This window comes from Leiobunum rupestre, chromosome 7 (assembly GCF_980474605.1).
Source record: "Leiobunum rupestre chromosome 7, qqLeiRupe1.1.hap1, whole genome shotgun sequence".
NCBI classification, from domain to species: Eukaryota; Metazoa; Arthropoda; class Arachnida; order Opiliones; family Sclerosomatidae; genus Leiobunum; species Leiobunum rupestre.
The window spans coordinates 17,758,566-17,771,613 of record NC_143390.1 but is presented as its reverse complement, the minus strand read 5'-3'; the positions used below and the strand labels follow the sequence as shown (position 1 = coordinate 17,771,613).

General features: G+C 34.0%; 1 protein-coding gene across 1 annotated transcript in view; it reads left to right on the top strand.

The window, feature by feature from the left end:
• The first annotated feature begins 5,015 nt into the window (after positions 1-5,015).
• Positions 5,016-13,048, top strand: part of LOC149934929 (LIM domain only protein 3-like) — a 38,773-nt gene continuing 30,740 nt past the window's right edge. Inside the window, exon 1 of the mRNA XM_090152793.1 lies at positions 5,016-5,334. The gene's annotated coding sequence lies outside the window, so the exon portion shown is untranslated. The remainder of the gene's footprint in view (positions 5,335-13,048) is intronic.

The following is a 13,048-nucleotide window of genomic DNA, read 5'->3' as shown; positions in this document are numbered from 1 at the left end:
TGCGGACTGCAGAGCCCTACAATCGGACCTGAGAGGAATCCACCAATGGTGCGAAAACAATAACCTGCTAATCAACGGTTCCAAGAGCCTAGCCATATCTTTCACACGGAAATGCAATACCATCGCGACCAATTATCATGTCAACAATGAGCATGTACCGAGAACTAAAACACTTAAGGACCTTGGAACTTTTTTTGACCAGGGCCTTTATTTTCATGCACAAATTTCCTGGTCAGTCGGTCGCTCGCGTCGCCTGCTTTTTGGAGTCCTACGCCTGGCGAGGGCACTGCATTCCGCCAAAAGCTTCCGCAATCTCTACCTTAGCCTAGTGCGAACGAAATTAACATTTGACGCTCTATCTTGGGGTGGTTGTGCCAGCTACTTGATTGAGAGGATCGAAGGCGTGCAACGCAAATTTATCGAACTTGCCCATACACACTTTTTCAAGACCAAACCGTATCATTACACTTACCTCCTAGACCACTTAAACTTGGAAACGATCCAGTTATTCTTACACAAACGCGAAATTATTTTCCTTTGGAAATTGATTAAACACTCTAACGTTATTACCTTAACCCCCCACCTAAACTTCCATATACCATCTCATAGCACCCGTCAACAAATTCCGTTTACAAAGTCAAAACCAATTTCCCCTATTTTGCGTATGCAACAGACATGCAATTCTTATGCCACTCAATTTGACATCTTTTCATGTAAATATTCATCGATTTTAAATCTTGTGTAATTTTTTCTCCTGTAAACCGCATCTATTTCAATTAATGTATCGCTGCATTTTCTAACTTTGTATTTGTAAATATTTTTCAAGTGATTCTTTCTATACCTTGTTTATGTATATAACTAATTTCAGTGTTTTGCCTTGCTGGTCCTTTATGAACTGTTGCAAAGCACTCTAAATAAAGATTTTCATTTCATTTCATTACATTACATTAAGAAAATTACATTGCATTACATTAAGAATATTACATTATATTAAGAATATTACATTGCATTACATAACATTACATTACATTACATTAAGAAAATTACATTACATTATATTAAGAATATTACATTGCATTACATTACATTACATTAAGAAAATTACATTGCATTACATTAAGAATATTACATTACATTAAGAATATTACATTACTTTACATTAAGAATATTACATTACTTTACATTAAGAATATTACATTACATTAAGAATATTACATTACATTACATTACATTAATAATATTACATTACATTACATTAAGAAAATTACATTGCATTACATTAAGAATATTACATTACATTACATTAAGAAAATTACATTGCATTACATTAAGAATATTACATTATATTAAGAATATTACATTGCATTACATTACATTACATTAAGAAAATTACATTGCATTACATTAAGAATATTACATTACATTAAGAATATTACTTTATATTAAGAATATTACATTGCATTACATTACATTACATTAAGAATATTACATTACATTAAGAATATTACATTATATTAAGAATATTACATTATATTAAGAATATCACATTATATTAAGAATATTACATTATATTAAGAATATTACATTATATTAAGAATATTACATTATATTAAGAATATTACATTATATTAAGAATATTACATTATATTAAGAATATTACATTGTATTAAGAATATTACATTATATTAAGAATATTACATTATATTAAGAATATTACATTATATTAAGAGTATTACATTACATTAAGAATATTACATTATATTAAGAATATTACATTATATTAAGAATATTACATTATATTAAGAATATTACATTATATTAAGAATATTACATTATATTAAGAATATTACATTATATTAAGAATATTACATTATATTAAGAATATTACATTATATTAAGAATATTACATTATATTAAGAATATTACATTATATTAAGAATATTACATTATATTAAGAATATTACATTATATTAAGAATATTACATTATATTAAGAATATTACATTATATTAAGAATATTACATTATATTAAGAATATTACATTATATTAAGAATATTACATTATATTAAGAATATTACATTATATTAAGAATATTACATTATATTAAGAATATTACATTATATTAAGAATATTACATTATATTAAGAATATTACATTATATTAAGAATATTACATTATATTAAGAATATTACATTATATTAAGAATATTACATTATATTAAGAATATTACATTATATTAAGAATATTACATTTAATTACGATTAGGATTTTACATTTCATTACGATTAGTATATTACATTACATTACATTACATTACATTACATTACATTACGATTAGGATTTTACATTACATTACGATTAGTATATTACATTACATTACGATTAGTATATTACATTACATTACGATTAGGATTTTACATTTCATTACGATTAGTATATTACATTACATTACATTACATTACATTACGATTAGTATATTACATTACATTACGATTAGGATTTTACATTACATTACGATTAGTATATTACATTACATTACGATTAGGATTTTACATTACATTACGATTAGTATATTACATTACATTACATTACGATTAGTATATTACATTACATTACATTACGATTAGTATATTACATTACATTACGATTAGTATATGACATTACATTACGATTAGTATATTACATTACATTACGATTAGTATATTACATTACATTACATTACATTACGATTATGATATTACATTACATCACATTACATTACGATTAGTATATTACTTTACATCACATTACATTACATTACTGTACATTACTTTACATTACTTTACATCACATTACATTACAATACTTTACATTACATTACTTTATATTAAATTTTATCATATTATATTACATTACATTACTTTACATTACTTAACATCACATTACATTACATTACTTTACATTACATTACTTTACATTAAATTTTACCATATTACATTACATTACTTTACATTAAATTTTATCATATTACATTACATTACTTTACATTAGATTAAATTACATTACATTACATTACTTTACATTACATTACATTAAATTACTTTACATTAAATTTTATGGTAAAATGGAACAATAGCTCCGCCACCCCCTTTGCACCCCTTTCTCGACCCTCCTTAAAGTACTTTTTAAGGAGATTCCAATGGTGCGAAAATTATTCCCCGCAAAGCATTATTTAAAAAGTTAATTAAAAAATGCCCAAAGACTATACCTTGGCGGCTGACGGCGCCGCGCACTCATGTTGGATGAGGTAGGACTAATGACGTGGACGATTCTTTAAATTCCTAGATTTTAATACTTTTTGGATAACGTAGGACTGATGACGAAAAAGAAGAAGGCTGAAATGCAAAACAGTACTAACTTTTAAGGGTTGGGATTTCCCCCCGTATTTCAACGCATTTAAGGCTTTTTTAATCATACTATGTCATATTATATGTATTCTGTGTGTTGTTGACTTATACAACGTCGAATGTATTCTAAGTAATGGCTCCTGACGGCGCCGCGCACTTTCTTCGCTCGAGCGCTGGGGGCGCGCGGCGCCTCCCCAACCCCATACTAAAAAAAGCTATGGGCCATCTATAACGCAACCTAGAGGACAGCACCAAGCCTGACGCATCAAGTATCGTCAACCCGATATTAATACAACTAACCTAATAATATAAATAACCTAACCTATTTTCCCCACCAAAACCCCTAAAATTCGTTTAAATACCGCGAAAATACCGAAAATAGTAAGTTAGTAATGTTTTGCATGTCTACATTTTTCTTTTTCGTCATCAGCCCAACGTTATCCAAAAAGCATTAAAATCTAGTAATTTAAAGAATCGTTGAATACGGTTTGGGAAATGTTTCTTTCCTACCTTTATAGTAGCCCGCCGTCATTTTAATCCTTTAACAAAAGCTTTGTTTCGGGCACCGTCATTTTAATCATTAGACCCCAGTACCCCACGTCTACTACAGCAGCATATTTCGAAAATATTGTGGTCCTACTGGCGCCATCAGCATATTTCGCGAATATTGCAGTCCTACTGGCTCCATTACCACTCCCAATAAATAAAGAAAGGCTGATTTTCGACCGGGAAAAAACGGCGCGACGGCGAGCTCTCTTCGCCGCGGAGTGAATTCTACGCCCCGAACCGTTCGGTTCGTACATCTTTAAATTAGAATATCTTTAAAATTAATTATTTGCGGCTTATAATTTTTGCACCATTAGACTCCCCTTAATAAGTACGTTGGTATGGTGTAACTAAAAAGTGGAAACTAGGTGGCGGGGCTATTGTTCAAAATAGCCAATTTGATCATATTACATTACATTACTTTACTTTAAATTACATTACATTACTTTACTTTAAATTACTTTACTTTAAATTACATTACATTACATTATATTACATTACATTACTTTACATTACTTTACATTACATTAAATTACAGTACATTACATTACTTTACATTACTTTATATTACTTTACATTACATTACTTTACATTAAATTTTATCATATTAAATTATATTACAATATATTGTATTATAAGCTGCGGAAATCAATGACTAGTATATAACGTAAACCGATTCCCGTCAGCAAAATACAACCCAATGACGCCATCTAACGTCGGAAGATAGCTGAAACCGGAGGATGGAAGAGCCAAAAAGGTGCGCCAATTTCAAACGCTCTGCGATCTCGCGAGCTCATCTTCCGGAAAAGTCGTCCTGGCCGTCGCGAGCGCTCCTCTCTCCTCAACGTGGAAGGACGCTTTTAGTCTGGCTCGGATATAAACTAACAAAGGACGCCCGATGTTTTCCTATTACGTCACGATTACGAGCCTATACGTCACCCAACGGCGGTGGCGGAAGGCGAGGGGGTAGCGAAATCGATAAAGGTTACGCTAGCTTCTACGTAACGAGGGGGGGGGCGCGGTTGGCGAGAAGTCGAGCGAAACGAGAGACTGAAAATTCCAGTCAGTAGCTGTTTAGACGTCGACGCGGTGGCCACGTCTCATCTTCGCTTTGCCGGTTCGCAATTTTCGCTATTCGCAGACGTTGCGTCGCTTTATTGAACTCGCCAGTTTTCGCTGAGTAGGAGAACGGAACCAGCGCGTTACGGGCTTCTGTTTGCCATTTAAATCGAGCGCCAATTTTCTGGATTAGCTATTCCATCGAGAGAATTAATCTAATAAATGTTGACCTCGACACGGAGACAATCGATTGGACTTTGACTGGACAAAAAGAGGAGAAACGGAGGAAAAATAATTCAAAATAAAAGTTAATATTTATCAGTAAATACAGCGACAGTAACAGGTGAGAATATACAAAATTGTTTTTTCTCTTTGATTATTTTTCTTCCCCCTAATTTCAATCATTCTCTATTTACTTTTTTTTTACATTTTGTATTGTCTTTTGTTGGTAGAAACGTTGAATATTTAGACAAAAGTAAAGTAGACTAACACGATAATTCACCGCGTTAAATGTTTCCGTATTTAACGTAGAAAAACAAAACTTGACGTTCCTTTAATTTATTATAACGGATTGCCACGAGTGCTGTCATAACACACTTTGTTTTGGGCGCTGTAAATGTCCACGTTATAATTAATTACGTACATGTTATTCTTTTAGTAAATAATAAAATGAACTAGTTTTTTTCCGCGTGGGATATTTAGCATCTTGCTAGTTCGTTAGGAGAAAATATTACAACGTTTTATAAATATTTTTATGTTTCTTTTAATTTTTGATGGCTTCATTTTTTTGATAATTTAATTTATTTAATTTAAAGTTTAATTTTAACGTGTAAGGTTAAGATTATTTTCAAAATGAGGATACATATAATTATAATAATAATAATATAATATAATATAATAGAGAAGTCTGAATAGCTGGGCTTAAATTGTCTAGTTCAAATTTAAAACAGAATATAGAAATGATTTTCTTAGATAAATTATTTTCCCATCACTCTCGTCCAAAACAAGATTTGAAACTCCTAGCGGCCATAAATTAATTTACTGAAAATATAAATATGGAAGTCTTGAAAAGCAAGTCAAGTTTATTTCTAAACTTAAAGTCAGGAAATAAAAAAATTAAATCAGCTAAAGTTGATAAATGCTGCCTCATCCTAACCCTTCAGGGTTTTTAAATTCAAAATAATATTTTGTGATGGGAAAATATTGTTCGAGGCGTTCACGACGAAACTCAATACGATACGCTGATATTATTCGAAAAAGGTTGGATAATAGTCGTTCAATATTTTCGGTTCCTCTTTCAAAAGAAAGACATTGATATTTCCAGTAATTTTATATCGCTGATGGGCTCAATATTACCAGAAAAAGGTCGACAAAGTTTAATTGGTTTTTTTTCAAAGTATATTTTAAACATTGACGGCGATATCGATGGACTGAGAAAAATGATTTAATAAAAAAAGCGGTCTATCACCGAGAGCCATTTCCAAGACAGGATTTACGTATCAACTTGTTTAGATTATGCTAATGAAATCAGTTTAAATTTTATTTCAAGTACATTATGGAAAACGATTTAAAAGAGGTTAGAGGAAATAGATTTCAATATTTTTAGTTTAGTTATTGTACTTAACAGCGTAAGTAATATATTACCAATAAGTATGACGATTTTCAAAAAACTATCACCGAACTTATAATAATAATAATAATAATACGCTTAGGCATAAGTCACCAAACAAATTTTAAAGCCATTAATTCAGGTGGCCGGGTTACAATGCGTACGAGGGTGGTGGCAAGCCCTACAAGCCACGCGAGCCAACAGCTCCCTACACTTACTATTACCGTTAACCGACAAGTTTTATGTGGAAGGGGAAACCGAAGAGCTCGCGGAAACGTAGTCGTAGATAAATTAAAAATTCAACGCAGGAGCTATTGCGCAATCAAGGATTAATGGTAATATTCTACTTCGCTCGGTTGTGAAGTTCAAATCAGAGCTGGGTGAGAAGATCAATGACGAAAATGGGCTCGGTAACCATTAAATTAATTAAAACCCTACGAAATGTCATACTTATTTCTATTATGTATACCTATTATATTATACTCGATAATTAGATCTGTATTTTGTTAATTTATATTTTAAAGAGTAAAGTTCAATGCGGACATACAAGTGCATCGTTTTTGAAAGAACGTTTTCTAAGTAAAATCCGCTTTGACTTGTCAGTATGTTTGAAACTTGTCATTCCTTTGCCATAATTTATAATTATACGGTATCAACTTATCAAGTTATGTTTTATTATTCGCTACACCATATATGGACTTAGTTATTTTATAATTAATTACAACCTTAACCCTTTAAGATTACAAGCTTTAGATAAGATCGAAAATATCTAGATATAAAATAACAATATCTATATATCAAGAGCTAAAGTATCAAGATATAAAATATCGAGATCTAAAATAACGAGATCTAAAATATCGAGATCTAAAATATCGAGGTCTAAAATATCGAGGTCTAAAATATCGAGGTCTAAAATATCGAGGTCTAAAATATCGAGATCTAAAATATCGAGATTTAAAATATCGAGGTCTAAAATATCGAGATCTAAAAATCAAGATATAAAATAACAAGAACTGAAATATCAAAAACTAAAATCAGCTCTAGAGGCTAATACCCAAGGCATTACCCTAGGCCCAAGTCATCTAGCGACTTTTATTCAATAGCTAAAATATCAAGATCGGTAATAGAAAGTGTAGGGAGCTGTTGACTCACGCGTAGCATGAAGGGCTTGCCACAACCCTCCTACACAATTTAACCCGGCCACCTGTTTAAAGGCATTAAAAGTCGCTAGATGACTTGGGCTAAGGTGGTGCCAATGGTATTAGCCTAGCCGATGATAATTATATTATTATTAAAAAATCAAGTTCTAAAATATTAAGAGCTAAATTATCAAGAGCTAAATTATCAAGAGCTAAAATATCAAGAGCTAAAATATCAAGAGCTAAAATATCAAGAGTTAAAATATCAAAAGCTGAAATATCAAGAGTTAAAATATCAAGAGTAAAATATCAAGAGTTAAAATATCAATAACTAAAATATCAAGAGTTAAAATATCAAGAGTTAAAATATCAAGAGCTGAAATATCAAGAGCTGAAATATCAAGAGCTGAAATATCAAGAGCTGAAATATCAAGAGCTGAAATATCAAGAGTTAAAATATCAAAAGCTGAAATATCAAAAGCTGAAATATCAAGAGTTAAAATATCAAGAGTAAAATATCAAGAGTTAAAATATCAATAACTAAAATATCAAGAGTTAAAATATCAAGAGTTAAAATATCAAGAGCTGAAATATCAAGAGCTGAAATATCAAGAGCTGAAATATCAAGAGCTGAAATATCAAGAGTTAAAATATCAAGAGTTAAAATATCAAGAGTTAAAATATCAAGAGCTGAAATATCAAGAGCTGAAATATCAAGAGTTAAAATACCAAGCGCGTTCAGAGAGTGATGGTATAGGTAAACTTTAACTCGCAGCATGTAGTACCTCTGTAAGTAGGTTTTTCGTCGAAAAAAGCGCTACTTTTACGGGAGTAATACGCTAAATTACATTGTGGGAAAACAGGAACAGGAGTCGATACGGGAATGACTTGACAAACGTATCTTGCCACCCTCAACTCGGCATTTGGAAATGAATGTGGGCTTCTTTCCCTCACACCCCCTTTTCGTAGCACCAAAAGCGCCAAGTTAAGTTGACAGTTACGGTAAAAGCGTAGAAAATGTAACGCAGGATATACGGCTCGTGTACACAATTTTGCGAAGCGAAGCGCGTCGAATCAAAATCAGTCTCGCCGGGGCTCGGAATTCGTTTTTAATTCCGCAAACTGACGCCGAATTTCCGTCTACACACGTCTAGCAAATGGAGTTTAAGCCACGCTACTTCACACGCCTACGACTACGCTATTCTTAGACCACTCACATCCAACGGGACTAGTAACTCCAAACTGAAAAAATTCGTCACTTTAAAAGACAGTGGATAAAATACGGTGGCTCCATTATTGGTCCTTCCGTGTAAATTTTTAAGGTGTATTTTAAATAATAATAACTCGTAAAATGTTAAATATTTTTAAATAAATTTAAGTTTAATAAGAAACTTTAAAGCTTTTATTCTTAATAATTCGTAAAATGTTAAATATTTTATATAAATATAAGTTTAATAAGAAACTTTAAAGCTTTCATTCTTAATAATTCGTAAAATATTTTTATTTTAACTTATTCCTAAAAAAATAAGAACTGAAAACCGATCACTATCCCAGTTTCTACCAGTTGAATTGACCCTTTCAGATTAGACAGAGCCACGTAGCGTCCAACGTGAGAAGCTCATAAACGGCTGGATTTTCGTCAGCTAAGAGGACGCTATGTGTTTTATATTATCTAATTAAATTTATGATCTTGTCGGGCTGATCGGTACGTGACGCTACCTAAGCTGAAAAGGATATTTTATCAACGGCCATGGTCGGTACAATAATCTAAATAGACAACCCGCATACGTGTGTTTATTTTCATACAGGTGCATTTTTCTAAACGTATAAAGCTTGTCAACTTAAATTGAATCATCACTCTATTATATAAGCTATATTTAATCCGTAGACGCGGGCGTTTGACGTAGGAAATGGGGGTGCTTAATGTCTCTATTACGCCGGGGGATCAAAAACAGGCAGTCTTTCTCTATTGGGGGAACAAAATGGAAATTAGCCCGAGTCGGGGATCGTGCCAGAAAAATTCAAGATTACTCGGGACAATTTAGGAGAATAACCCCCCGAGTAACCGCGAAATACAAACTTTACCCCGGTATTACCTTTCATAAAAATACCAACTTTCCGCGGTTACGACTATAAAACCTCAATATTTTCGCGTTAAATTTCCGTTTGGCGAGAATAAATTTCCCGGCGCGTTTTAAAAATTGCGAATACGGATGCCCCCCGCAAAGTATTAGTTTGGGCCGTCACCAGAGGGCGTAGGGGGAGATTAGCTGGCAATATTTCCCGCAAAACAACCGAGGACGAAGGATAAATATTATCCAATACTTTGGCGCCCGTCCGCCGTACCACCCCGCTGGGAGTGTTTTAATAATTCTCGCGCATGCAGATTTAGTAAGGGGGCGCCTCGGATGTGCCTTATTAAACCTCGAAGGAGATTCTCATTTCGGAAAGTACCCTATAGCGATACTCCGTACGAGAACGACGGGGATCCGATATTTTAAGGAATTTAAAACCAAAAGTTCCAATAGAATTTATAACTTTCGTTATTCGATAATTCGTGGCAAAACCGCATTCTTTTCGTAGCCGGCTTTGCTCTGCTCTGAGGTATTATCGGAATGAATGTTTATTCATAAGAATCGAGCTCCTCACAATAGGGTTCCATTTTATTATATTTTTCGCGCTAAATAAAGTAAGAATTTGGCCGAAAAAGCGAATCACGCGAGGTGAAGTTTAACTTACGAGGTTTGGTCTACCATGGATTAAATAACCTTACAGGGATAGTTCTCTGCGGTACAATATTTGCTCCAGACGTACCCTGGTGGCCAGAATTGTCAACGATCGGAAGTCTCGATTTACCGATACACGGAGGAAAAATTGCAAAGGGGGTGCGATGGCGATTTCGTTTTATTCCGCTATTATTTGTACCTTTTAATACGCATGATTGATTAAATTATTATATTTCTAGGCCAAGGACTATCTATTGAAAACTTGTTTACAGTTTGAAAGCCTATGAACATTAAACGAAAAATTAGGTGATATACATAAATGTCTTAAAAACAATATAAAAAAGGTCTTTTACAGTATTTATTTCCCACAATTAACCAGGAAGCTCCAGAGCCACTAAGGTACTGACCACGATTGAATATTTCAATTTCAAATGTTATATTAGAACAAACCGATGGGGTGGCGGAGTGGTTAGCACTTTAGCCTCGCAGCAAGAGGAGCCGGGTTCGATCCCAGCTTGTGGCACTGGGTGAAAACTCGGAACAACTCCTTCTGCGTTGAGTTTGCAAGTTCTCTCCCCACTGGTTTAAGGGGTTTTCCCCCGAGTTCTTCGGTTTCCCCTTCCATAAAAACTTGTCTAGGTTAACGGTAATAGTTAGTGTAGGGAGCTGTTGGTTCGATCTCGTGGCATGCAGGGCTTGCCACCACCCTCCTACGCATTGTAACCCGGCCACCTGATTTAAGGGCTTTAAAAGTCGCATGATGACTTAGGCCTAAGGTGGTGCCTTGGGTATTAGCCTAGCTGATTATTATTATTATTACCGTTGATAAAATATTGAATTCGCCAAAAGCCGCCGCGAGATGGCGAAGTGTCAAGAAATCTTGTCGGTAAAGGGGGTAAAATTGAGGGGACGGCAAAAATATCTGGCAGCCTCGTTTGAAACAAACCTCTTCCACTCGTTGTATAGTCAAATGATGTTAGAGAGAACGTACCCTGTCAGGTTATTTAATCCATGGGTCTACTAAGGTTATTCCTACGGGGCGCCTGTAGACGTGTTCACCACGCAACGCGTCGGTGTACAGGGACAAGTCTTCTACTAGGGATTTTCTTGGAAATTCGAAATAATCCGTTTAAAGAGCTTTATATATTTTTTAGTTTTTCTTGGGAAAAAGTCGAATGGTTTGGAGGTATAATGAGCGGGGAATTAGAACCGTAAGTGCCACGTTTCTAAATGGTACGCAATTTTCGTACCGCAAAAGGGACAGTCAGATCCCTCCTTTTCGCGGTACCTTCACGTCTGTTTAAATTGGCAACAAAGTATAGATTAATAATGATAGTTTTCCGATGGAGCTTAAAGATTACAATGTCGCCGTATCATTTTGCCGCGCTTATTCGGTCCGGCTCTTGGGAACACGGGGGCAAACACACGTCGACCAAATGACGCGCAGCACGGAAACCTCTTTTTTTCATTTTCTTTCATTCTTTTCTATTTTACTTGTCTGTCTGTCTGTCTCTGTGTGTTTGTGCGCGCGCTACGGAAGAAACGATCATTTAGAAGCCATTAGGGACGAATGAATTTTCTTAATTGCCACGACTAGTCGTGTTTGTTAAAGGTGTGCGAGCCCCAAAACGGGAGAGAGTATTGTTAAGCCGAGGAAAACACTGTTAGCAAACACACTGTTCTCTTAAAGCACACTGTTTTATCTATACCACGTACATATTTATCTTTAGGAGTTCTTATCTAGTATCGTTAATCGTCTGCTCAAAATTTAAGTATTATTAGATTGACGTTGATTAAGGAAGGAGAGTAGAGTCAGTTTAAGTAGGCTAACGTGACTAGTCAAGGCCTTGACAATGGTACAGAGGTGTGCCGAAACTAGTCGGTTTTTATTATAAATAAAAATGACTTTACTTACGCAAAATGTTCGTGTTTTTATTTAATATTACTGTAATATACAATAGTAAGGTAATATATTGCAGTGGCGGATACAGAGAAAACTCGAGGAGGGGTGGAGGGTGCTAAAAGACATCTTGAGCTATGGATGTAATAACAAACCATCAAGTCACATGCAAAGCTTAAACGTCAAGGAGGGGGGGCGCCCCTCATATGTATCCGCCACTGCTCTATTGTTAGACCAATCTTAACTCAGTGTTTTGGTGAAGGTTAGGTTACTATAATAACGTTGGTCTTTGGAAAAGTTTAGTCAGACGTTTTTAATTAAATTTAATACGCCATGGAAAAGTAGGCCAACTTATTTTTCATTTGATTGTAGAGGGATTATGGCGCTGGCGAGATTATTTCGAAGGGTGAAAGGAGGAATAGAGTGTTAATGCCTTATCCGTGTTTTTTCAGCGAACCAGCGCGGCTTTTAACTTCCTTTCTTGATGATCCATATATAGCATCATCGGCTAAAAGCAAAAGCCAATTTCTTTACAATGTACGAAGAGCTTTCCTCTCTCCGTATCAGTATATATCGGAGAATAGGCTAGAGTGTCCCCTTTGCCGAAGGTCGAATCGTGTGGTCAAATATAGAGAAGCCTATCCCATCAGAGTAAAATGTAGGAAGTAGGTTTTTGGGTGGCG